The following is a 27,360-nucleotide window of genomic DNA, read 5'->3' on the forward strand; positions in this document are numbered from 1 at the left end:
ATGGTAGCCTTCAACTATAAAATGATCAGTGCTGTCATTGTCACAACTGCAATTCAAAATGTTCTAATTAATTCATCAGTAATTGGGACCAAAACTGTCCTTATTGACACTAAAATGGTGTTATCACAAAATATTTCCAACAAATTACCAAAAACATTGAAAAGAAAACCTGATAGTGATATTGAGGCTGAGGATGATGATGATCCAAATCCAGCCTTGAAAAATGTGTATTTGCTTGCTTGTAAAATGTATGTTTGGTCTAGAACGGAAAGTACTGAAATTAAACGTTCGTGCTGGATCTTTTCAAGTTGCGTTTTAGAAGATTCAGTGAGAGTTTCGCGAATAAGAGGACGATGTGGTTGCCCTGCTTCTTCAGTTCACAAGTTGGATTTTCTCTAATAGGAGCCGTAAAGTGGTTTATTACTATTATTATCACTTTCAGCATAAGAAATAAAGTTGGCATTTTTTAATTTAAAAGTATATGTATGCATTACTTTATATCATAGAAAGCAACATCATCTTATATACCACTAAATACAAAAATGCTTCCAATTAAACTGTCACAATGCTTTTTTATCACTTAGTATTTATATTTATTAGAAGAGCTCTTTTAGGCTTCTTTAGATACAGATTTTATCTATATAATACTCTTGTGTATATATAAAAGGAATACATTAGCGAGATAAATCAGTAATTACTCTTTGACTGAGCATCGTGAAGTCTATGACTATCTGCACAAGAATCTCCTTTGCAACATCAAGGTGGGTGTTATGAACATTCCTTAAATGAGCATTCCACCCTTGTCTCAAGAATTTTCTTCCATGACACTAACCCTCATATATAATTTATGAATATTCATGCTTTCTAGATCTTACCATAAGTTTCCAAGAGAGGATTTTCAAACCAATTTCACACAGATAATTACAACTGTTTCCTGACTACAACCTGGCAGACAGCAATTTGTAAGGTGTCTTCCATCATTACGAGAACCCTGACTTCAGAAAAGTTACAAAGTAAAAGAATGTGCATCTTAGAATTAATGAAGTATGGAAAAATACATTTTCTTAGTTTGGTATAATTATCACATTTAAGAAGCACATCAAGATTGGTCCCAAAGTGATTTTTTTATAGTACCTAATAAATGCTTAAAATAAAAAAGGATATAATGGAAATCTTGAATGTTATATTGTAAATATAATCCTCTGCCTGAAGGATTTCCAAATTTTTCAGTTCGTAAAAAGTTTCCTGTTTCAATTGAGACATATTTCAAATGTCAAGTAATAACAGTACACTCATGACTGCAAGCATTACAAGAAAAAGAACTCATTTGCTCACAATATATGTTATACCAGTATCCATTTTGTCCTAGGAAGGAAAATAGGTAAAACGTTAGGTATGTACACATCCTGTGAAAAATCCATTTGATTCCAAAGGTTTATATTAGATTCAAATTTAAATCAGTGCTATGTTACTTCTGAAGAACTTTTTAACATGAAATAAGCAGTGCATCTGCAAGCACTTTCCAATAATGGAAATAGTTTAACTGTAGTTATACTTTTACCCACAAATTATCATTTTAAACTTCTATTTATTATATTTAATACCCAATCTTCTGATCAAGTTATTTCTATAAATCTACTCTTAGATCAATGAAGAATATTTCTAAATGCTAGTAATACATAGAATTTATTTTATAATATTTTATTTTGCATACTTCATTGACATACATTATATATTTGTAATAAAGTTTTTTTGGAACATGGCCACACCCATTCATTTACATATCATCTATGGCTGCTTTCCCACTTCAAGAGCAAAGTTGAATAGTTGCTGCAGAGACTGTACGCCCTGCAAAGCCAAAATATTTATTATCCAGACATTTACAGAAAAAGATTGCTGATCCCTGCTCTGGAGCAAGAAGACAATTTTATGTACCCTTTCCCACCCTACACACTACATACAGCTCACCTTCAAGTCAACTTGTTTTCCACTTTAATAAAGAGAAAAATTGAGCTGTCATTTAACAGTAATATGCAGTAAGCAATACTTTCCCATGAGATAATACTCAGGCAAAAAACAATAAAAAAATCCCTCAAATGTTCCTCAGGGTAAAAGGGAAGCTTAACCTCAATACAATGATAAAATTTTCTTGTGTTCATATGTCAAACCAAGGACTATAAACACCATTTCCTTCGCAATTCAATTGACCACCTCTTCCTTCCCAATGTCACAACTAAAACTACTTGGTATATTCTGTTCTACTATATTTTCACAGAAGAATCTCAACACATGGCATTCCCAAAACACAAATACTATTTTCAAGTGGGTAAACTGAGGAACAGAGGCAGAAACTTCCAGTGGCTCTTATTTTTGTCTGTTCTTTCTTCCTTTCCTTATTCTGAATAGATACATAGTCCATATCATTGGCCTCAGGGTAAGGGATGGGGTTTGCAATTTAGGCCCTGCCAGTTATAATGCCTCATCACAACATCCAAAGTGATTGGTTCAAGATTAGGAACATGCCCCAAGCCAGACAAATCACAGTACTTTCCTGGGTAATCTGGGATTTGATCAGCTTTTTGACCTCAGAGCTGTAATTGAGGCTGAAATTTTCATTATTCATATTTCTAGCTACGTTTCCAGAAGGCCCGGGGGGGTGGGGGATAAAGGAGAAGCAGAGATGAGAGGCAGAAAGAGAAAGAGAATCCTCACAAGGACCTAAATGTACCTGATTCCAGGCATCCCTAAAGACAGCTCCATTCCTGGCCTTCTCGTTTAAATAGAGCAGCAAAAAAATGTCCTTCTTTTCCTTCAGCTAACTTAAGCTGTGTCACTTGCAACCAAGGCTCCTGACTACATAGGGCCAGAGGATCTTCAGTGAAGGCAGCAAACACCACCAACCTTGTGAATGTGATACCTCTGCATTTTAATGGCAGTAATGGCAACAAAATCTGAACTAGTATTACTGTTCTCTTGTAGAAGCTTTCTCTTCCTTCTCTTCTATAGGTTTGAGAAACAAGAACAGACTGGGGAAAAAAAAAAAAAAAAAAGAAGGAAAACTATTAGCACTCAATTCTCAGCCCAATTTCACATGCAGTAATTTCATTTGCCATGAGCTCTTCAAAGCAGATTAACTCCAATCACACAGCCTTCCTCTCCATTTATTTTTTCTTTCTGTCTCTGCTTCACTTCTTGTAAAACTTTTCATGTCTGAAAGTTTAAAAAGTAATTTATGTAAGATTTGCTATAAGCATTTAGTTGGAGTATCAAATTTATTTGCATGCTGTTAGATATAAGAAGAGTAAAAACTTGCTTCAGTGCTGAGTAAGGCAAAACTGTAAAGTGAGGCAAAAGGTAATATACATAAGAACGAAGCTTTTTTTCAACGTGGCTGATTCTCCCCTGCTGTGTGCATCTAATGTTTTGCCTCTGAGAATAGAACTTATTAGCAACCTTAAAGTAAAAAAGACAGGATATTTTTCAACAAGGGCCTCTGGTTTGCCAAACATCCCAGAGTTTGTCTCCAAGGACTTGAAAAGAAAGGAAAGAATGAAGAACGGAAACCATAAAGCATGCAGTAAGGCTATCATCTAATTACTGAATGAATGGTACAGTTGTTTTGTCTGATTACACTAAGCTAGTTACCCACTGCTAGCTTCATTGACAAAAAGGGAATCTACACAAATTATAGGGAAATTCAAGCACTAAAGGAATGTTTTGGTTCAGAGGTTTGCAATGACTATTGGCTTCGGTTTTTGGCAAAGTCTGTCTTTGCCGTATGAACTCAGCTGTGTTGGGTCAGCTTGAAGCATTCCCAAAAGCCTAGAAGAGGACAGACTTCCGTGTCATCTGCATCCCATCAATAAATTAAACTGATGTTCTCCAGCTCATGTTTGTTTCTTGGCAGGCTAATCTGCAATCAAAAAAAGAAAAGCCTTTCATTTGTGGACTCCAGCTAAAGGAAGGAAACTTTTGTATGCGGATTCACTGGAGACCAAAATATTAAAAAGTGGAAGAGAAAAACCATATGTTGCAGTTCTCACAAGCAAGCAGCTCAAGTCCTGGTTAAAGAAACGCTTGAGTTCATTATGCAGAAAAGTAAATATTTCACTATGAGAAGAGGGTATACTAATACTAATATTACTACCTCTGTTACAAACATTGACATTTTAAGTGTTCTGTTTTTCTCTGATATTTTTAAATTAGAAAAACCTAAAAATTAGATATTTCAAAAAACCCAAAATGATCAAACTTTTTAGAATAGTTCTTTAAGATTTGCAATTCATTTAAGAAGGAAGTGAAAGATCAAACAGGATAGTAATAGAGGATAATTTTTATAAGTTCATGGCTCCCTCTCTTACAGAGTCATGGCAAAGTTAGTTGATACTTTATAGTTGCAGCAATCAAATGCAGATTAAAATGATGAAAATCATATAATGATTATCTGCACTCTATTTCATAGTCTTTTAAATAATGCAGTGTTAAGACACTCTCCTTATCTCTCTTGGCTGATGAGGGATTATCCCTGCCCTCATTTCACTTGTGAACAAGCACATTGACGAGAACAGGATTGGTGTGATCCTCTACCAACTCCCTATAGGAGAGAATGCATGAAGAACTTCCCATCCCTTTTAGCCTGACCACATTTGTTTGGTTTCTTTTTCATCTCTTTGAAGCAGCCAAGCAATAAATTCTGCTTTAATACATGTATCCTTCAGAGAATCTAGTTTCCAGCACAAAATTTCTGTACTCTTTGACTTCATGTACCAATGGTTCAGCTCCTTATAGAAGGGAACTGATCTTGTTTTTCTTTTGTGGCAGAGTCACTTATAAAACCAGCAACAGATCAAGTGCAAAGAGTATAAGTGGTAAAAACACTTGATGAAAAGTTGATAGAGCGGGTAGTGATGGGGTTCAGGACATGCCATCTCAGAATATGTTGTAGGAGACTTGAATATACCACCCTAAAATATGTATCTTTGGCATATTGATTATTTTAAGCTGGTTACTTTAAGAAACTGCAAACACAGAAGCTCAGAAAAGTTACCCTTTTGTAAGAGAAATTTACATATATAAGAGAAATCTCTATTTGTAAGGGTTTCTCTCTTTCTCTGTGCACTGGAAAAAGAAAAATGACTAAATCACTAGAGAGCCAATCAACAGAGAATCATCAACTTAAATCTGCATAACAAAACTTACCCTTGTTAAAGGTACTTTCACTGGTTTTCTATCTTAACTTGTTCTTTCCCCTCACCCTTCCATAATTTTCCTCCATTCCACCCCATCTAGAATCCCCAATGCCCTATTTTTTTTTCTTTAGCTTAAGGTAGTATATAAGTCTCAATCATCTAACCGCTTCTTTGAATTTCATATTTTTGTGGGACTCCCATGCATATATAGATAATTACAATTTCTTCTCCTGTTAATCTGTCTTATGTTCATTTAATTCATAGACCAGCCAAAGAACCTAGAAGGGTAGAAGAAAGCAATTTGTCCTCCCCAAGAGTACATTGGACAGCAATTTGAATATGGCTTTGGTTACTCAGTAGATAACTGAATGCGTATTTACATAGTTTTCTGGAAAGAGCCTTAACCCTTACAAGTCAGAGAATTTTGTTCTTCATTCTAGGCTTAATGAGTGGTAAACAATACATTCTCTGAAGACAGAGTGTGGACATGGAATAGTTACTTAATTTCTCTGAGCCTCAGCTTCCTCATCTTAAACTTGGGATGAAAATAATGCTCACTTTACAGGGGTAGTAATATATCCAGAACATCATAATCACTACGTAAGTATTTGTTCAATAAAACAAATTATATTCTACTGACAACAAAGATCAGATCTTAGTCCTCCTATCTTCAGTTCTTCTGTTTGTAAATAGAGATAACTGTTGTTTCTTGCATCACAGAGGTCTCTGTATGGGGGACTTAAAACTTTCCCTCTGTTTTCTGAAGGTTTGATAATTGGATTCTCTGGAATGAACCTAAGAGTAGACAGATTAATAAGAGAAAAGGAATATAATTGTATTACCTGTCCACATATAGTGGTTCCAAAAAGCATGAGACTCAAAGAAGGGCCAAATGGTTAAGGTTTAAATGGCATTTTGAACCACAGAAATAGTGGCTTCTGGTGGGAAAGTGGTGACACAAGCTATGGGAGGGTGAAGGGTAGAAACACGACGAACAAAGGTGGTCTTATTATGCAGATAAATTCTCTCAGGTAACAGCTTTGGAAGAAAAGGTGAAAAGTCTGTCTGGGCATGGTGTCCTGGGCATGGAGACCATGTAGTCTCCCACAAGTTAATCTTTTCTGGTTAATGTACATTCCAGGGAAGGAGTTCACGATTGCATTCCTTCTGGAGGAATTTCACTTAGAGGGATAAGGTAACCTCAGAGAAAGCTCCCTCTTGTGCTTCAGGAGAAAAAGAAAAAAGGGAAAGGCAGACTGGAGAAGATCAGAAAGAGCTTGTTTCTGAGGCTATTTCTGAGGCCTTTCAATCTCCTTTAAAGTACTCATGCATGCCAAAATGCCATATTTTTGGTAATTTTCTGAACCTCAACATCTCCAATGAGTAAATTATCTTATTTTTTGCCCCATCCAGCTTCCACGTACAGATATAGGGGAGGACAAATAATTTTTGCTCTACTTCATAGTTCTTAAATGGGACTCCCTGTAGCAAAAGACAGATTAGCAAAAGAAAATCAAACAGCTTTAATAACAAATATACCTCCTTATATATCTGATAACGTGCATATTCCCTGGGAGATCTACATGGGAGAAAACCCAGAGAAATGATTAAATCTCTAGTGTAAATATTGCTTAGTTTAAACTTCAGGATTAAATGCCATTGTTCTCTGAAATGAAGAAAGAAGGGAAAGCAAGGAAAGGCCCAGTTAAGGCAAGATAGCCCAGAAAAGCACCTTAAACAAAGGTAAGGTTTGTTATACAGATTTAAGTCAATGGCCTTCTCCACTAAGCGTCTTCAGTGATTTAGTCATTCTTCTCTTCCTGGTACAGAGAAAGAGATCCTCACAATGGAAATTTCTTTTATAGATACAAATTTCTCTTACAAAAGGGTAATTTTTCAGTCATATTTTGGGGTGGTATATTTTGGTGCCCGACAAAGAAATGCATTACAGTGAGGCTCTAAAGACTTCTGGTACAGTACAACCTTGTCCTCCATGGGGAAGAGCATGGAACAGCAGCACTCAAAACGGAATTTAAAGTGGCTGTAAAAATTCCATCAGGACTCCTTCGGACTGTCCACAATTGAGTACCACCTTCCACTGAAGAAAGATTTGCACTTCACTAAAAGAAAGAATTCATTAGAGGACCAAAGAAGCTTTCTCTCCAAATTCTAAATGTCCAAAAGGTACATCTTTAGCCTCTTCTTTGTGTCATATCAAGCTTAGGGGGTAATAATGAGCATTTCAAAGACAATTCTTTGCAAAGACTAACATCAGATCAAGTGTGAGGAGCTTCACTAGTGACTTTAGGCAGATTGCTTTTATTTTTATTTTTTTGAAGGAAAACTGCTTTCTAAATAAGAGAAACAATTAAGTACTTTTTTAAACTACCTTTCATCACAATCCTCTGCAATTAGTCACTTGGAAAGCAATAAAGAGTTTATTCTTAGAAAATCACACATAAGTAAGAAATAGACACATGTAATTTCCCTTCTAAACTTACCTTTTTCCTGGACTTGAAGTTTAAAAGAATTCTTTAAACATCTTCCAATTTAACCCTTTGAAACTTGAAACCAGGCTGGATGGTTAGCTCAGTTGGTTAGAGAGTGGCCTTGTTAACACTAATTTCAAGGGATTGGATCCCCATACTAGCCAGCTACAAAAAAACAAACAAACAAACAAACAAAAAACCCAAAATACTCAAAACCCACAATATAGTGAGTGCCCAGTATATGGTCCCCATCTAGGAACAGTAAAACATTCCATTTCTGCACATCTTTAATTATTTAAAAAAATCTTCCACAGCATTAATGGTTAAAAATTTGGCAAAAAACAAAATTTAGAAATATACCTTACCTTATACACAAAAATATTTCTGTTGAATCAATGAGTACATTTCTTTTCTTAAATTCAATAAAATCATAGAAAGCGAGAAAAGAAATAAATATTTTGGTGGTTTGGGGAAAGGTAATGACTTTTTAAGGTTTAAATGTAGTAGAAACAACAAAAGTAAATAATTAACAGGTTTTACTACACAAAAACTTTAATTTTTTAGGAAACAACCAAGTAATTAAAATGATAAGTCAGGCAGTTAAATAAACAAAATAACAGGTGAGCAATTAACATGAAAGAAAATACAATTAGTAAATAAATAAAATATTAAAGGGTTTGGCTTCATAGTAACAAAACATATGTGGTTTTTAAAAACAATAATATATTTTATTATTTATTGGTGATTTTTTTCTTTTCCTTTTAAATTTTTTAAATATTAATACATGATGTTTTATAATACTGAGTAGAAAACCATCCCCCTAGCTGGTGGTGGCCGGGTTCTCCAACTTGTGAAGATAAGCTTAAAGTATGGGAAGATGTAGAGATGAGAAAAGAACAGCCAGCCCTCAAGATCCTTTTCTGAATTTCTGTATCATGTTGCATGCTATTCAAAGGCACTTTTTTCATATTGGCCAGCCACAAATCAATCAATAAATAAAAGTAATTTTTATACATGGTCTTCTTTTGGGAAAATGAAACTCATATTTCCTATTTACAAATAGGAAAATAGATTCTAATATTCTAATATTAGATTCTAATATTAGCCCACAAGCCTAACAGGTGTAATAAATTATAGTACCATATGGTACACTGGATTCTGGGAGCTTGGGATCATATTATACACAAATTAAAAATTACAAGAAAGAGAGAGAGGGTTTCCTTTTTTCTAAAGTTCAAGATTCTAAAAGCTCAGGTAAACTGTTGAAACTTACTGTTAGTCTTCAACACTTGTCCAATAATTTTTTAGCATTCCTAACATTTTAGAGCCTCTCTCTTTAGAAACTCAGTCAGGTCACTCAAAGCCTTGACATGGACTGAACTGTGTCCCCCATGTTTTATGTATTAAAAGCTTGATCCCCATCATGACTGTTAAGAATGTGGGATGTCCTAGTATGATAACAGAAAGGTGGGGCCTTGAAGAGGTGATTAAGTTGATGGTTTAACAGTGGTCATGGGCGTGGTTCTGAGGGATTTAAAGGAAAGCACATGACAGTATCTCTCTTTGCTCTGCCATTCTGCCATGTGAGACCCCTGTGTCACTGTTGCCACCAGATGTGTTACCTGGACATTGGATTTCCCGACATTCAAAACTGTAAGCAATAAATTTCATTTTTTTTTTCAAATTACCCAGATCCAGATATTTTGTTATAAGCAACAGAATCGGACTAATACAGCCCCCATCCCAACTGAAGCAACTCACTCGGGTCTGCCCTGTGATCCATTTTTTCTCCTCGTTTACTAATCAAAACTCCTAATTTGTCAGGTCTAAGATGTTACTGGAAAAGCAATTAGGTTCAATGTACAAAAAAAAAAAAATGTCCTGTAATCACAGTATTTTCCACCTGCTCAAATTTCTATATCTATGAACAGCACCACCCAATTACTGAGGCCAGACATCTAGGGGTGATCTTTATGCTTCCCTCTCCTTCATTGCCTTTATTCATTGCCTTGTCAAGATCTGCAGAAATGAACTAACTTTTTCTATATCTTGACTATGACTCAAATATAAGCAAAATAATGTAAAAGACAGGTCTGCAGAACAATTAATACTAAAATAACACTGTTATAGAACTAAAAAAAAAAAAGAAACAAAATAGAATAAGTATGCTAAAAATATAATTTCCAACATTAAGGAAAGTCCTGAAAAAATAATCACAGATAAGCACAATTTTAAAAATCACAGCAATTAATAAAGACATTTCAACATCAAGCTAGCTGGAATTTCAGAAACCGAAAAGCCAACTGTTGAATTCTCTGAGAGAAACCTGTTTAATCATTTCCATCTGGGGGAAAAAAAATAAAAATAAAGTAGGTCCGTGAAAAAGAATCAAAATACCACCATTGTTGTTGATAAGGCTAATGATGTAGCTTAGCAGTGCAGCCAAATAGACCTTCTATCTGAATCTACTTGGTGTGCTTGTATTACCCATCGAGCAATGCTAAATCAGGGTAGACATTTCACCTGGGAGGCAGAAAGAGGGGTATCTAACCAGTGGAAAATGGAGAAGCAGAAGTCTGTTCCTTAAAGGCTTCTCACTCCCATGAGGAAGAGAGCTGACCTAAGCACCCCTAATTTATTTTTCCAAAATTTTCAATGATAAGTCACTCTATTTTCTCAGAATAGAGTGAGTAAAGAGGTGGACAGAGGCTCTGAGTTGCACTAATTGAATATGCATTATAAGAAACAGGACCAGTGCTCATTCTCAGTGAAAGGGCTCTCAAACTATCTAGTTATAGAGATTTTGGAATTGCACTACTGGATGTCTCCCAATCATCCTTTTTCCAAGTGAGAAAGTTTATTGTAATTACACTGTTTCAATACCATCATTGCATATTGGATGTGTAAAGGAGGAAAAACTTACCACTTTCGCCTTACAGTCTCTGGACCAAAACCCACCATATCTAGACCTGCTGTAAAGTACATCACCAGATATCCTGGAGTTTGTATTTGGTGTCATTACTCTATGGGGCTTTTTGGTTGTTTCCCTTGGGGTGGGAGTAAGTGTATTTTGTGCATAAAAAGAAAATAAACAAATATTTTGTTGCACAGAATGACTGTGGAAGATATTAGGATATGTTCTGCTTCCCTTCTCCTGCTGGGCAAACACAAGGATGGTATTTCCCGCTTCTATGTAACTTTCTCAAGCCAGGAAAATGTGACTGGAAGTGCCATATGTTTCTTCCACGTGGTAGATTGAAGAGCCAGTATGCAATTCTTCACATTCCTCTTTCTATTCCTTTATTTTTTTGCCTTGATGATTATGGAAGCAAGTGCTGAGATGGAGCATTACTCGGCATATATCCCTGTAAAACTGCAGTGAACAGAGGCCCTCCTACCCAAATAGGACATGTGGCAAGTGAAAGAAATAAAGTTGTATAAAGAGCCACTAAGATGTAGGGTTTTTTTTGTTATGGCAGCATGATTTAGTGCATCCTGAGATGTATGCTGCTTCTAGCAAAATAGAAATTTGCAGTAGAGGCAGCCCCAGTCTTCTGGTCTCATTTGAGGTCCATTTTTTCCCTTTCAAATATACTCAAAACTTTTAAATTTTTATTTATGTTAGTGCTAAACTTAATATGGGTTCTATCTGGTCAGATAGCACTACAAATTCTTGGGATCAGGCATTTTCAGCCTTATATCTCAATGGGTTCTGTCTCTTATTATAGAATGACTGAAGTATTTTTTTTAAAAAGGGGGAGCTCCTAATTAAGTTTTCATCTTACTTCCACATTTAGCTGGAAAAATCATCCTTAATAGATTCCTAATCTGAAATAACTAATGACATTTCTTAAGACTGAACCCTCAGGAGCCTAGCAAAGAACAGTATCCATGCGTGGTTCCAGGCCTTGAAAATCATTTTTTCCAATATCTTTTTTTTCAAGTATGTTTTTCTTCCTTCTCCTTTCAGGAAGATTCAGGTGAATTTGTATCAGTCTGTCTAGCACTGACTACTTGGGTCTGTAAGAAAGCCAAAATCTCAGCTGTTTTACAATTTGTGCAAACAAATTATGGAGGTAAATGAGTGGCCAAAAATGCTTAAAAGGCCACTAAAGAACGTCTTTTCTCCTGCTTTTGGAACTTTGATTCATGACGCAGTTACTAATTGCTGTGTAAAAATCATCCTAAAGATTAGAGGCTTAAGAGAAGAACTGGTTACTATTTTTTTTTTTTTTTTTTTTTTTTTTTTTGTCCTTTTTGTGACCGGCACTCAGCCAGTGAGTGCACCGGCCAGTTCTATATAGGATCCGAACCCGCGGCGGGAGCGTCGCAGCGCTCCCAGCGCTGCACTCTACCAAGTGCGCCACGGGCTCGGCCCTATTTCTTATGAGTCTATATATCAGCTGGACTGTTCTGTTGATCTGGGCTGGACTTAGCTGTTCTTATTTGGGTTCCTCCGTGTGTTTCTAGTCAGTTGAAGGAATAGAGGCTAGGTGATGTAGGATAGCATCATCGGGATGATATTTCTGCTTCACGTGTCCTCATCCTTCAGCAAATTACACAGGCTTGTTTTCATGACAATATCAGGGTTCCAAGAGGGAAAACAGAATCACCCAAGTACTTTTTCAAACATCTAGTTGTACTAATTGGCCAAAGAAATTCATGTGAACAAGCCCAGAATCAGTGTGGAAGAACAACATAAGGGCATGGATACAGGAGAAATAGTAACCATTTGTGCAATCAATGTATTACACCTTAGCTAATGTTAATAGGATAAGCTAAATTTGCACAGAAAAGCTATATCATCCTGTATTCTAATACCATTTCTGAAACTTGTTCATGAGTGTAGTTCTGGCCACCTGTGTGATTGTCATCTGATAATGACACTTCACAACCTACCGGCTAGGATCTATGCACCTTTGACAAGGCCCTCTTTGCCTCTATATGCTCTTGCTAAAAATCCCTGGCTCCCACAAACTATTGTCAACGGTCTTAAAGACCTACACACACTCAGTACCTAAGAATGTCTCCACACACTCTTGATAAGGATGCAAACAGCATGTTTTTTTTTTTAATCTTGAAATATTTCCTGAATCTATAGAAACTGTCACTCACCTGTGCATCAAGCCCCTATAAGCTACAGTCACAGACCAGAGTCAAATGTCTTGTGCCCAAAGGTAGTAACAATGGAAAGTTAGTGCAATATAAACTTCTACAAAGTGTCAAGATCAAGAAAATCTGCCCACAGATTGAAATCAAATGTCCAAAATCATACAGAAAGCTTCTGCATCTGTTAACTTTTATCGCAAATTCTATTCTCTGTTATATCTCAAAATGTTTCTGATCCATACACCAAATGCTGGGACTTTCAAAGATCCTCAATTAATAGCACCTCTATCTACTGCTAACATTACAAAAAAATGAAAAAGAAGATATTATTAGCAGGTAGACAACCAAAACACCATCTTTATCTTGGATAAAAGTAAAGCTAGAGTATGTAATTTAGCATGACAGCTAAATGTGCCTGCTAACTGAAATAAGAATCAGGCATACTTATTTATCCAGGCATAGGCAGTACTCATGAACATTTGTACTCTTCAAGATGAGAGGTGGGTGGTCTTTTCTAGTAAGATTTACTGCATGGATGTCCTCACCCATATGTGGGAGCTAAGAGAGAAAGGAAGGAAGGAAAGAAAGACCACGGTAGGGCCATGGTCTAACAGACGGAGGGAACATTCCTAGGGCTACAAATAGGAGTGGAGGAGAGAGGGGGAGGGGGAGGTAGGTTGGGGGATAATTGGGAGGGACAGAGGGTACAAATGTAATTTCCGGTAATGGGTATGTCCCCAGTATGAATCTGGCCCTCACATCATGGGAACGAGGTGTGACAATTAGCTTTGTATCTCATGGATATTCTTATAAATAGATAGATAGATAGATAGATAGATAGATAGATAGATAGATAGATAGATAGATAGATTAATAAATAAATAAAAGATTTACTGCATGGAAAGTGGAAGTTATCCTGCTTCCTGGTTCTTGTTTCATGCAGGCTTTTAGTCCTCACAAGAATAAAAGGTGGAAACTAAGCCAAGCAGGTTTAATTTATTTATCTCAAATGTAGAACTCAGATGCATCATTAATTTCTCTTTGGGATGGATAGGGTAAAGGAGTAAAATTATATTAATTGAGCTACCTCAACATTGAAAGAAATATCAGAAATTGGTTATACATTTCTCCCTAAAGTCAAGAAATGGAATAAGAAAAAATATTCAGAATATAATGGGGAAAAATTCCTTGAATTAAAAGAAAAAAAATATGCACATTAAAATAGAATATTATAAATTCCATTTCTACCCAAGAAGCAGTCATTTCTATGGGAATTATGGTAAAATACTAGAAAACAGGACAAAATATATGAAACTGTTATTTTCAGATATAGGAATACAAATGATGCAGGAATGTTGATCTCTGAGAGAATACAAACAAGATGCGTCCTACAATTGTCCTGACTTCTTTTCTGGGACAATTTTAAGACCATATCATAGAGTGAGATGTAAATGACTCTTGTGTCCGAAGTTGTGGAGATAGAGATAGAAGATCGTGGCGGCCAATGCAGAGAGAAATAGTGAGGCAGAACATATGGAAAGAGAGAGAGTTACAGAGAACAAACTCTATAAATCTGCATAAGGCTTGAGTTTTTGGCTAAAACTAATCTGAACATGCCTATGGTGATACTCTATCAGACTAGAGAAAAAATAATTGCTGGGTAAAGAACAATTACCGTTGTATGCAGAAAGACTCCCTGAGCTCACTAACAGCTCAAGTTCCCACATGACAGAGTGGACCAACCTAGCTGAATACATAAGATATTTTCCTTTAAAAGCCTTGCCCTCCAGTGAAAAAGACTTTACCAGAGCCTTATTCAACCCAGAAAAGGGTATTTCTCCCTATCCAGCCCCTTCTAGCCTTTCGGTCTCACCTAATGTGGGGAAAGAGAGTAGTGAAGCTAAGAAACAATAGTGAAGGTTATAGCTTAAGGACATGGGTCTGCTAAAAGACTGAGAATTAATGAGAAGATTACAGAATGCCTTCCATATTTCACACGTTGCCATCATATCAACAGGGCTCCAGTATTATAACAGTAAATCATAGCTGAAAGAGCTACAATCATAGACTCTCTCTGAGGAGGAGCATGTAGGGAAGCACAAAGTCAACAGGTAAAATAAAAATAAAGACACCTGAGTAATTTGAAGTCTATGGCATGTAACAAACATTAAACAACTGCAACAAACATTAAACATAGTCTCACTCCTAGCCGAATTACCTCAGTTCCTATTACCAGATATATCATACATAAACTTCAACCAAAAATTACAAGGCATGCTAAAAGTTAAGAAAAAAACACAGTTTGAAGAAATAAAACAAGCTTCAGCACCAGACTGAGATATGACATAGATGATGAAATTATTAGACAGGAAATTTAAAATACCTATAGTTAATATATTAAGGGTTCCCTACACGGTTATAATTTGTCAATATTCAATAAAATAAATTCATTTAGTTTAATTTTAAAATAGGTTAAGGACTCTAATAAAAATAAGTAAACAACATGAAAGAACAAATGGGTACTGTAGTCAGAGAGATGGCAACTCTAAAAAGGAATCAAATAGAAATACTATAAATCATAAACTCTGCAACATAAATGAGGAATGCCTTTGATGGGTTCATCAGTAGAATAAAAACAGCTGAAGAACCGGGGAGTCTCATAGACACATCAGTAGAAATTTTCCAAACTGAAATGCAAAAAGGAAAATGAATGAAAAACACTAAACTATCAAGAACTGTGGAGAAATTGTAAAAGGTGTAATGCATGAATAATGGGAATACCAGAAGGAAAAGAAGGAATAGAGAAGAAATATTTAAACAAAAATGGCCAAGAATTTTTCAAAATTAATGAGACACCAAACTACATCTTCAAACAGCCAGAGAACACAAAGCAGGGTAAATACCCCCCCAAAAAAAATTTATGCACAACCATATCATATTTAAACATATTTAGCAGAATACCAAAGGCAAAAAAAATCTTGAAAAGAGTCTGGTAGAGTTTGGATGTGTTGTCCCCTCAAAACTCATGTGGAAATCTGATCCCCAACGTGGTAGTGTTGGGAGCTGTGTGAGTCACGGGGGCAGATCTGTCATGAATGGAATAATGCTCTTTCTGGGGAGTAGTGAGTGAGTTCCTACTTCATTAGTTCCTGTGAGGGCTGGTTGTTGAAAAAGACCCTGATACCTTCTCTCTCTCTCTCTCTATCTCTCTCTCTCTCTCTCTGTCTCTCTCTCTCCCCCCGTCTCTCTGTCTCTCTGTCTCTCCCCCCTCTCTCTGTCTCTCTCTCTCTATCTTTCTCTCTGTCTGTCTGTCTCTGTCTCTCTGTCTCTCTCCCTATCTCTCTCTCTGTCTCTCTCTCCCCCTCCCTCTCTCTCTCCAGGGAACAGACTCCCCCCACCCACAATCGGGCACACTGCCAGCACCAAGGAGCATGCCAAAACATCACATCACCTCCATGTGGGTGGCCCACCACAGCCACCACAGTAACCACCACTGCCACAGAAGTCACAACCACCATGCAGACGGTCCGCCATCCACTGGAGTGCATTGACACAAGGAGAGTCACCAGCAGAGACCAAAGAAAAGAAGAGGATGTCTCTCTCCACAAAGCCTTTCCAGAGTCACAGAAGAAGCATCTGCTCTATGATAATATTGCGGGACTTGAACACACCTGTCAGCATTGGACAGACCATGTAGGCAACAAATCAACAGAGTAACCATTGCTCTTTCAGAAGGAGAGAAGAAATCTAGGGTTATAAGTGGTGGGAGGGAAGAGGAAGAGGGGAATAGGGAGAGATTGGACAAGGGGTGTAAAGAATAAGTACAACTTCTGACAATATACACACTAGTAATATTGCTTTGATCAATACATGTAAACATTTAATCCCAAAAATATGTATAATCAATTATGATTCAATAAAAAAAAGACTTGCATAAATAGAAAGACACAAATCTGTTAAAGGAAAATATTTTTAAAAATATAAGTGAATAGTCAAAGCACACCAATGAAAAGACATAGATTGGCAGAGCAATAAACACACACACAACTATATGCTATACACAAGAAATTCATTTCAAATATAACGATATAGGTAGGTTGAAAATAAAAGCATGGAAAAGATATGTAAAACATTAATCTAAAGGAAGCAGGAGTAGCTATTAATATCAAATAAAATACAATTGAGAGCAAAGAAAATTACCAGAGGCAGATAAAATAAAAGCAGAAATCAATAAAATTGAAAACTGAAAAACAGACATCAAAACAGTAATAAGGGATTATTATAAACATCTCTGCACACATGAATTTCTCAACTTAAATAGATATACATAAATAGATAATAGAGACAGTGATTACATAATTATCAGTATGTAATTTGTCATTACATAATGATAAAAAGAATTAATCCACCAAGTGGTATAGCAGTCCTAAGTGTGTATGCACCAAAAAACAGAACTGCAAAGTATTTAAAGAAAAACTGACAAAATAAAAAGATAGACAAGTTGACTATTATAGTTGGAGATTTCAACATCCGTCTCTTAGTAATTGATAAAACAAGTATACAGAAAATAAGAAAGACTATAAAAGAACTCAACAGCATCATCATACAAAAGAAGGTATTATACATTTATAAAACATTTTACCCAACAACACAATAGACATTCTTGCCAAGATCTCATGGAACACACACCAGGATAGACATATCCTACCTAGTCCATAAAACAATCTTCAACAAATTTAAGAGTTGAAGTTTTACAGAGTATAGTCTCTGACCACACTGGAATAAAACTGAGAAACAGTAGAGAATATCACTAAAAAAGCACTAGTTCTTTGAAAAGATTGATAAAAATTATAAGTTTTCTAGCAAGACTGACAAATAAAAACAAAAGAACACACAAATGATATTAGAACTGAAACAGAATATCACTACAGACTCTGCAGACGTCAAAAGACTATTAAGGAAATACTATGGACATCTCTACATACATGAATTTGCCAACTTAGAGTAAATAGATTGGTTCCTTGAAAAGCACAAACTACCATACCTCATCCAATGTGAAACAGACAATTTAAGTAGCCCTACAACTATTCAGAAATTTAAATTTGTAATTTAAAAACTCCACAGAAAAGATGCATCTAGGCTCAGATGGTTCTCTGAAAAACTACCAAATCTTAAAGAATTGAAGCTAATTTTACATAAGCTCTTCTAGAAAATAAGAGGAAGATATATTTCTAATTTATTTATACTGCTAGCATTAACCTGATATCAAAACCAGACAACACTGCATGAAAAAAAATGCAGATCAATATACTTTGTTAATGTAGATGTAAAATGTTTCATCAAGAAATCAATATATCAAAAAGACACAGGCACTCCCATGTTCATTGCAACACTACTCAGAATAACCAAGAGATGGAACCAACTTAAATGCCCATCAATGAACAAACGGATTTTTTTTACAAAAAAGCTGTGGTATATATACACAATAGAATACTATTCAGCTATAAAAAGAAATGATATCATGTGCAGCAACATGGATGGAACTGGAAACCATCACATTAATTGAAGTAAGTCAGGCACAGAAAAACAAATGCTGCAAATGGTGAACTAACAGGTACAAAACTATGCTATCTACCATAAGTGAATCACTGCATATAGTACAAGCAAGTATTGAAACAACACACTGTACGCCACAAAAATAAATATAAATAAAATTTTATTAAATAAAAATCAAACTGGTAGGGGCTGGCCAGTTAGCTCAGTTGGTTAGAGCACAGCCTTGTAACACCAATGTAAAGGGTTCGTATCCCCACACTGGCTAGCCACAAAAAAAAAAAAAAAAAAAATAGTTTCACATTAAAGAAGAAGAGGCACCGATCCAAAATGCAACATACGTGTTTAAAACATTTGCATTAGGCTTTAGAATATTATCACCAAATGGATGGACACACCTTGATTCTGACTTCGATTTCTGTACCATTCCACAAGGCCTCTAGAGAATGAAATGTTTTGGGTTTCAATAACCACTTACATGATGATGATTCCCAAGTCTATATTTAGCTCCAGACCTATATTTTCCAGTATTGACAACTCCTTTTGCATTTCCCACAAATACCTCACTCAAATTCAACATTTTCAAAATAAATTTATTATTTTATATCAAAAAATGTTTCATCAAACTATTAGTAAATAGAATTTAACAATACTATAAAAGAATACTGTAGTATAAGCAAGTTAGGTTTATTCCAGGTATGAAAGGCTAGTTCAATATTCAAAGTAATCAATCAATATAACTCATTATATTAATAGTCTTAAAGAAGAAAAACCACATGATTATATCAATTGATGGAAGAAAATGGTTTGACAAAATTCAGCACCAATTCATATTAATTCTCTCCACAAAATAAAAATAGAGAGAAATTTTCTCAACTTAATAAAGAGCATATGCAAAAATTTAACAATTAACACTACACTTAATAGTGAAAGATGGAATGCTTCGTTCTAAGATCAAGAACAGGTCAAGGATGTAAACTCTCACCAACTTTATTCAACATAGTACTGAAGTTCTAGTCACACCCCGAAGTGAGATGTCATTATGAAAGGGCAGGATGAAGGATCTTTGTGGTAACAGAAATGTGACTTCATCAGTGTAAATGCCCTAATTGATGCATTACAGATATTCACACCGTTGGAGAAAACTGAGTAAATGATATATGGGATCTCTTTGTACTATTTCTTACAACTATGTGTAAGTCTACAATTATCTCAAAATAAACAGCTTCTTTTCTTTAAAAAAAAAAGCATATATAATTGTATGTATTAAATGATCTGAGTTAAGTAAAAAATGCTGAAAGGAATTGCACCCACATATTTCCAATAGTTGTCTAGTGATAGTGGAGTTGTATCAATTTTCATTATATTCTTTACACTTTTTTCTATTATTTGAAAATTTTACCATGAATATGCATTACTTTTATAGTCAGAAAAAAAAAATGTTACAGTCAATTGTGGAGAGGTAAAGTTAGGCCTCAAAAGAGACTGGAATAAAATGTAATACACTCTTATCAATGCTTATTTTCATGTGGTGGAATTAATTGCAATTTTCACTTTTTTGTGCTTTTCTGTGTTTTTCAAATTTTACACAATGAACATTTACTTAAAAAGTTAAAAATATACTTTAAATTTTAAAAACGTAATGTGTGGGTCAAAGAAGAGCTCTAAGAGTAATAAGAAAAGATTTTGACAAAAATGAAAATTAAAACACTATGTCAAAATTTATGAGTAGCTAAAGCAGTGCTTAAAGTAAAATTTATAGGTTAAAATGCCTCTGTTAGAAAATATAAAGGGTCTCAAATCAACAATCTAAACTTTGACCTTAAGAAATTATAAAAAAGAGCAAACTAAACTCGAAACAAGAAGGGCTAACATCAATGAAATAGAAAAACAGAGAAAATCAGTAAAATCAATAAAAAGAAAAATTATCCTTTGACTAGAACAAAAAGGCTGACAAACTTTTAGCATGACCTTCTGACAGAGAGAGAACATAAATTACCAAAATCAGAAATAAAAGAAGAAACATTACTACCAACCCAACAGATATTAAAAGGATTATAAAGGAATATTACAAACAACTTTATGCCAACAATTTAAACAATTTAAATAAAATGGACAAATCTCTTGAAAGATACTGTATTGTAATTTTTTCTTTTTAGTTTTCTACATTTTATGATGTTTTGCATTTTGAAAAACTTTTCTGACTAGGGAGAGACTACCCCTCCTTGGCTAGCCAATTCTTAATGAAAACAAAGGGCTCAGACAGGGAGAAAGTCTTCGGTATGTAAACTCACCGGTCCAGAGCCATACCTCTTCTATCTATCCTACATGCTCCAGAAGGCCATAATTTTCTACCTTAACCATTCTAGGGCCTGGTACTAGAGAACCAAAATCATCCCTATAGCCCAAAGCTCACCAAAATTGTTGAAAACTAGCCAGTCTAAATTGTTCAACCTACCGTCCTTTGTCTTTCTCACGGAAGCCCCTATAAAGGCAGTGGACTAAAACTTCCCCTCACTCCTGTCTTCTGCCTCCTGACCTCCCTGGTGTCTTTCTCATGTGGCCCTCCATGGCATCCTATGCCTTCTGTCCCTGGGACCATGAATGTAATAAACTTTGCTTTTCTTAGCCTCTCTTGGGTCTCCTCTTATGGCTTCACCTGACTAAACACCTCATAAAAGAATACAAAACAGATATAAACTGGCAAAGCTCACTCAAGAAGAAAAATATAATCTTAAGCCCCCTTTATCTATTAAATAAATTTAACTTGTATTAAAATCCTTCCCACAAAGACAACATGAGGCTTAGATGGTGTCCATGGTAAGTCTACCAAACATTTAAAAAAGAAATAATACTAATTTTATATACTCTCTCCAAAACATTGAAGAGGAAGGAATACTTTCTAACTCATTCAGTGAGGCCACTATTAAATTGATTCCAACAAAAATACATTACAATAAAAGAAAACTACAAACAAAATGCCAATAGTAAATCCTTCCCTATCAAAACTTACATTAGATGTAAACGTATTAAACTCCCCAATCAAAAGACATAGAGTGAATAAAGGAATAGAAAAACAATACTGAAATATATGCTGTCTGCAAAAAAAATTAAAAAATAAAAATAAAAATCACTTAAGGTTTCAGGACATATCTGGGCTGAAGATGAAGAATGGAAAAAGATATTTTATGCAAATGGTAACCAAAAGAGAGGAAGAGTGGTCATATGTATATCAGACAAAATAGTTTAAGTCAAAAACTGTCACAAGAAACAAAGAAGGATGTCATAAAATGACAGAAGGGTCAATCCACCAGAAAAATAACAATTATAAATATATATGCATCCAACATCAGAGCACTTAAATGTGTAAGGCAAACATTAACAGAACTGAAAGAGAAATAGACAAAAATACAGTAATAGAGGATACTTCATTACCTCACATTTAATAATAAGTAGAACAGAAAGATCACTAGGATCTTAGAACTTATTGATCCCTATTCCTGATGTACAAAAGCTATAGAGTAAATTAATCTTACAGAAATATACAGAACAGTCTACCAAACATTAACAGAATACACATTCACATTCTTTTCAAGCACACACAGAACTTTATTCAGAATAGATCACATATTATGTAACAAAGCAAATCTTAACAAATTTTAAAAGATATAAATCATATCAAGCAGCTTTTCTGAACACAATTGAACAAAACTATAAATCAACAGCAGAAGGAAAACAGAAAACATTCATATAAGTGGAAATTAAACAACACATTCTTAAACAACCATTGGATCCAGAAGAAACCAAAAAGAAAATCAGAAAATATCTTGAGACAGATGAACAAACACACAAACAAAACACACCAAAATGTATGGACTGCAACAAAGGCAATACTAAGAGGAAAGTTTGTTGAGACAAATGTCTACGTTAAAAAAGAAAACTGATCTCAAATAAACAACCAAACTTTACACCTCAAGGAGGTAGAAAAATATCAAACTACTATGAACACAAAGTTAGCAAAAGAAAGAAAATAACAAAGATTAGAGCAGAAATAAACAAAATAGAGAATAGAAAAAGCCAATGAAACTAAACGTTGATTTTCTGAAAAGGTAAACAAAATTAGGTCACATCACCGAGATGGCAGACTAGATGATTCCTGGCATCACTCCCCCACACCAAAAGAAATCAACTTGCAACAATTAAAACAAAAACTGTCACCCTGAAACCACAAGAACTCAGAAGGAGAAAAGGACAGACTTGATGAGTCCACAAAAACATGGAAAACCACAAGAGATGGAAGGAAGGATCACTACAATCAGTCCCAGCCCCAGCCACTCCCTCGCTAGTGTAACTCAGCCCACTGAACACCTCTCTGGATATGGCAAAACCAACACAGCACTTTTTGCATGATGCTACTTGAAGCCTGCAAGAGACAAAAATACCACAACCACAGACAAAAAATATCAGGTCTGAATACCCCATCATTTAACAAGCCAAGATAGCTGTTCATGAGATTCCCCTGTGCCCTCATAGGCAGAAGAGACCACAACTGGAAGGGGAAAAAAATCACCCCATCTCCCACATTCAAGGCTGGCATAGCACTGTACACAGAGAAGGCCACTGGACCTACTGTTTTACATGTCATAGGTGACAGTAAGAAGTAGATTTCTATTTTGCCCAGAGGTCTGTAAGTCTTCATGGGGGACTCATATGGGGCCTGCCCTTTGAGAAACATCTGGAGTGCCAAGGGCTATGGGGTGGGGTATGTGCAATGCCAATCCACCAGAGATGCAATGAGGCACAATATTGGCAGTGGATCTGCCTTCTGATCAACATGGGTGCCACAGAATGGAGACGGGCTGGCACAATAGAACAAAAGGGGATACAATTTGTGGACATAATAGAATTATAGGGGATACAATTTGTGGAAGAGACTTAATCCCAGCCAAATTTTTCACATAGCCCAGTTGGTCCTGTGGAGTCTTTACATGAACTGAAAGAGATTAAAAGGTCAACAGTTAAAATCAGGTCCACACAAAAGTTTTTCTCTACTGAGAGAAATGGCAAGGGCAGCAATTTAGCCTAGGCAAAGTGTTCAAATTCCAGTCACTTCAGTGAGTCTTCCCCTATTAAGGAATTCATGGCAAGACAGCAAACTAGTTCCAGTGCAGTGTCTAGGTGGTGGTGGTTGCTATCAAGCTACCACAGAACAAAAAACCAAAACAACAACAAAAAAAACACAGACCAGAAACTAAGACCTAATATTGAGCAACAGAGGTTTAACACCACCAAAATACACCTACAAAAACTGGAAGAGGTACATATATCTTCAAATGCCCAGGCATCAATACAAAGACACAAAAAATGAGACAGAACAGAGAAACAACACCACAAGTAGAAACCAACAAAGTACCAGCAATGGACCCAAAGGGCTACAGATTTATTAATGTCTGACAGAAAATTTAAAATAATCCTCTTAAAGATGCTCAGGGAGTCACAAGAAAATATAGATAGAAAATTGAATGATATTTGGAAAAAAAACCCCAGGAGCAGAATGAAAAACTTGACACAGGATTAGAATTAATTTTTAAAAAAGAGAAATTCTAGAAATGAAGAATACATTATCTAAGTAGAATAACTTGATAGAAAGCTCCAACAGCAGATTTGACCAAACAGAAGAAGGAATCAGTGTGCTCAAAGACAGAACATACAAAATTACCCAAACAGAGGAACAAAAAGAAAAAAAAATAAGAAAAGTGGAACAAAACTACAGCAATTATTGGACACTGTCAAGCAAAATAACCTGCACATAATTAGTGTACCTGAAAAAGACATAAAGGGAGGAGTCCTAAAAAGCACATTTAAGTATATAATGGCTAAAAATTTTCCAAGTATAAAGAAAGATGACAGCATAACCTATCATAACTATAACATGTCTTTTGTAAACCTCATGGTAACCATAACAGAAAAACCTATAATAGGTATACTAAACAACAAATAGTGAAAGATCAAACTATACAATCAGAGAAACTCAGTCGCAAAGGAAGACAGTAAAACGGCGGTGGAAGTATTTATAAAACAACCATAAAAGTAATAAAATGGCAGTAACAAGTCTCAATATATCAATAGTAACTCTAAATGTGCATGGACTGAATTCCTAATTAAAAGTCACTAAGTGGCTAAATGGATTATAAAGCAAGAACCAACAATATGCTGCCTACAAGAAACTCACTTCACTATAAATACACACATCAACTGAAAGTGAAGGAATGAAAAGGAGATATTTCATGCAAGTAGAAAATAAAAAAGAGCAGGAGTAGCTGTACTTATACTGTGTAAAATAGACTCCAAGCCAAGGAAAATAAAATATATATGTATATATATTTGGTAAAATATATAAATGGTAAGGAAGGTTGTTACATAGTAATAAAGGAATCAACTTAACAAGAGGATATAAAATTTCTAAATATATATGTACCCAACACTGGAGCACCCAGATATATAAAATAAATATTATTAGACAGAATGGGAGGCATAGACTCCTATACAATAACAGTTGGAGACTTTAACATCCCACATTCAGCAAAGGACAGAGCATCCAGAAAACAGAGATAACCTCCATGCTAGAACGATTGGACCTAACAGACAACTGTAGAATATTTTACCCAACAGCTGTAGAATGCATATTTTTCACAACAGCACATGTAACAGTCTCTGGAATAGACCATATGTTAGGTCACAAAACAAGTCTCAACAAACTTTTTAAAAATTGAAATCATATTACCTACCTTGTCTGACTGCAACAAAACAAACAAACAAAAACAACAAAATGAACACTTGAAAATGTACAAATGCATGGAAATTAAGCAACATGTTCCTAAGCAATGAATGAGTCAAAGAAGAAATCAAAAAAAGGAAATAAAAAATTTCCTGGAGATAAATGAAAATTAAGACACAACATACCAGAGCCTATGGGATATAGCAAAAGCAGTTTTAACATGGAAGTTTACAGCAACAAATGCCCACATCAAAAAAAGAAGACTTCAAGTAAACAATCTAATGTTACACCTCAAGGAACTTCTAAAGCAAGAACAAACCAAACCAAAAATCAGTAGGACAGAAATAACAAAGATCAGAGCAGAAATAAATGAATTAGAGATTTAAAAACAATGCAAAAGATCAATGAAACAAAAACTTGGTTCTTTGAAAATATAAACAAAATTGATAAATCCTTAAAAAGATGATGCAAAGAAATAAAATCACTGAAGAAAAAAGGAGATATTACAACTGATACCACAGAAATACAAGGATCTAAGAGATTGCTATGTACAATTTTATGCAAACAAACTGGAAAACCTAGAAGAAATGGATAAATTCCTGGACACATACAACTTACCGAGACTGAATTAGGAAGAACTACAAAATCTAAACAGAAATCAGCAACGAGATTGAAGTAGTAATAAAAAAAAAAGTCTGCCAACAAAGAAAACCCCAGAACCAGAAGGCTTTGCTGCCAAATTCTATCAAACAATTAAAGAAGAATTAATACAAATTATTCTCAAACTTTTCCAACAAATTGAAGAGGATGGAATACTTCCAAACTTATTCTATGAGGCCAACATACCCTCATACCAAAGCAGGAAAAAGACACACCAAAAAAGTAAACTATAGACCAATATCCCAAACAAACATTTGTAAAAACTCTCAACAAAATACTAACCAACCAAATTCAACAACACATTAAAAAGATCATTCACAATGATCAAAAGGGATTCATCCCATGGATACAAGAATGATTCAACATATGCAAATCAATAAACATGATACATCACATCAACAGAAGGAGGGGGGAATCATGAGATTATTTCAATAGACACAGAAAAAGCATTTGATAAAATCCCACAACCCTTCATGATAAAAACACTCAGCAAATTAGGTATAGAAGGAATGTACCACAACACAATAAAGGCCATATAGAACAAACCCACAGCTAACGTCATACTGAATGGACAAAAATTGGAAGCTTTTTCTCTAACATGTGGAACAAGAGATGGATACCCACTTTCCTCACTCTTATTCAAAATAGTACTAGAAGTTCTAGCCAGCACTATAAAGCAAGAGAAAGCAATAAAGGGGATCCAAATCAGAAAGGAAGTAATCAACCTATGCCTATTTGCAGATGATATGATCACATACACAGAAAACCTAAAGACTCCACCAAAAAAGTACTAAAACTAATAAATGAATTCAACATAGTGGCAGCATATGAAATCAACATAAAAAAATCAATAGTATTCCAGTAAAACTGAGGCAGCAGGGGAAGACCGCGTTTGCCATTCCACAGTGGGCGTGGACCGTGGAGCAGCTGTGCAGTGAGCAGATGCCCAAGAAAGACATTTTCAAGTTTCTGCAGGACCACGATTCAGATTTGTTTCTTGCAGACATAAATTATTAGGAAACATTAAAAATGTAGCCAAGACAGCAAACAAGGACCACTTGGTAACAGCCTACAACCATCTTTTTGAAAGTAAGCATTTCAAGGGTACTGAAAGTATAAGTAAAGTGTCTGAGCAAGTGAAAAATGAGAAACTTAATGAAGATAAACCCAAAGAAACCAAGTCTGAAGAAACCATGGATGAGGGTTCACCAAAATATACAAAATCTGTTTTAAAAAAGAGAGATAAAACCAACTTTCCCAAAAAGGGAGATGCTGTTCATTGCTGGTACACAGGAACACTACAGGATGGGACTGTTTTTGATGCTAATGTTCAAACAAGTTCAAAGAAGAAGAAAAATGCCAAGACTTTGTTTTAAGGTTGGAGTGGGCAAAGTTATGAGAGCATGGGATGAAGCACTCTTGACTATGAGTAAAGGCAAAAAGGCTCAACTGGAGATTGAACCAGAATGGGCTTACGGAAAGAAAGGTCAACCTGATGCCAAAATTCCACCAAATGCAAAACTCATTTTTGAAGTGGAATTAGTGGGTATTGATTGAAATAGCAGTGCTTCAGATCTAAAGA

The 27,360-nt window shown here is 35.3% G+C and overlaps 1 pseudogene; it reads left to right on the forward strand.

The window, feature by feature from the left end:
* LOC134381605 (peptidyl-prolyl cis-trans isomerase FKBP3-like) lies at nucleotides 1-27,360 on the forward strand (annotated as a pseudogene).

The sequence above is a fragment of the Cynocephalus volans genome, chromosome 7 (genome assembly GCF_027409185.1).
Source record: "Cynocephalus volans isolate mCynVol1 chromosome 7, mCynVol1.pri, whole genome shotgun sequence".
NCBI classification, from domain to species: Eukaryota; Metazoa; Chordata; class Mammalia; order Dermoptera; family Cynocephalidae; genus Cynocephalus; species Cynocephalus volans.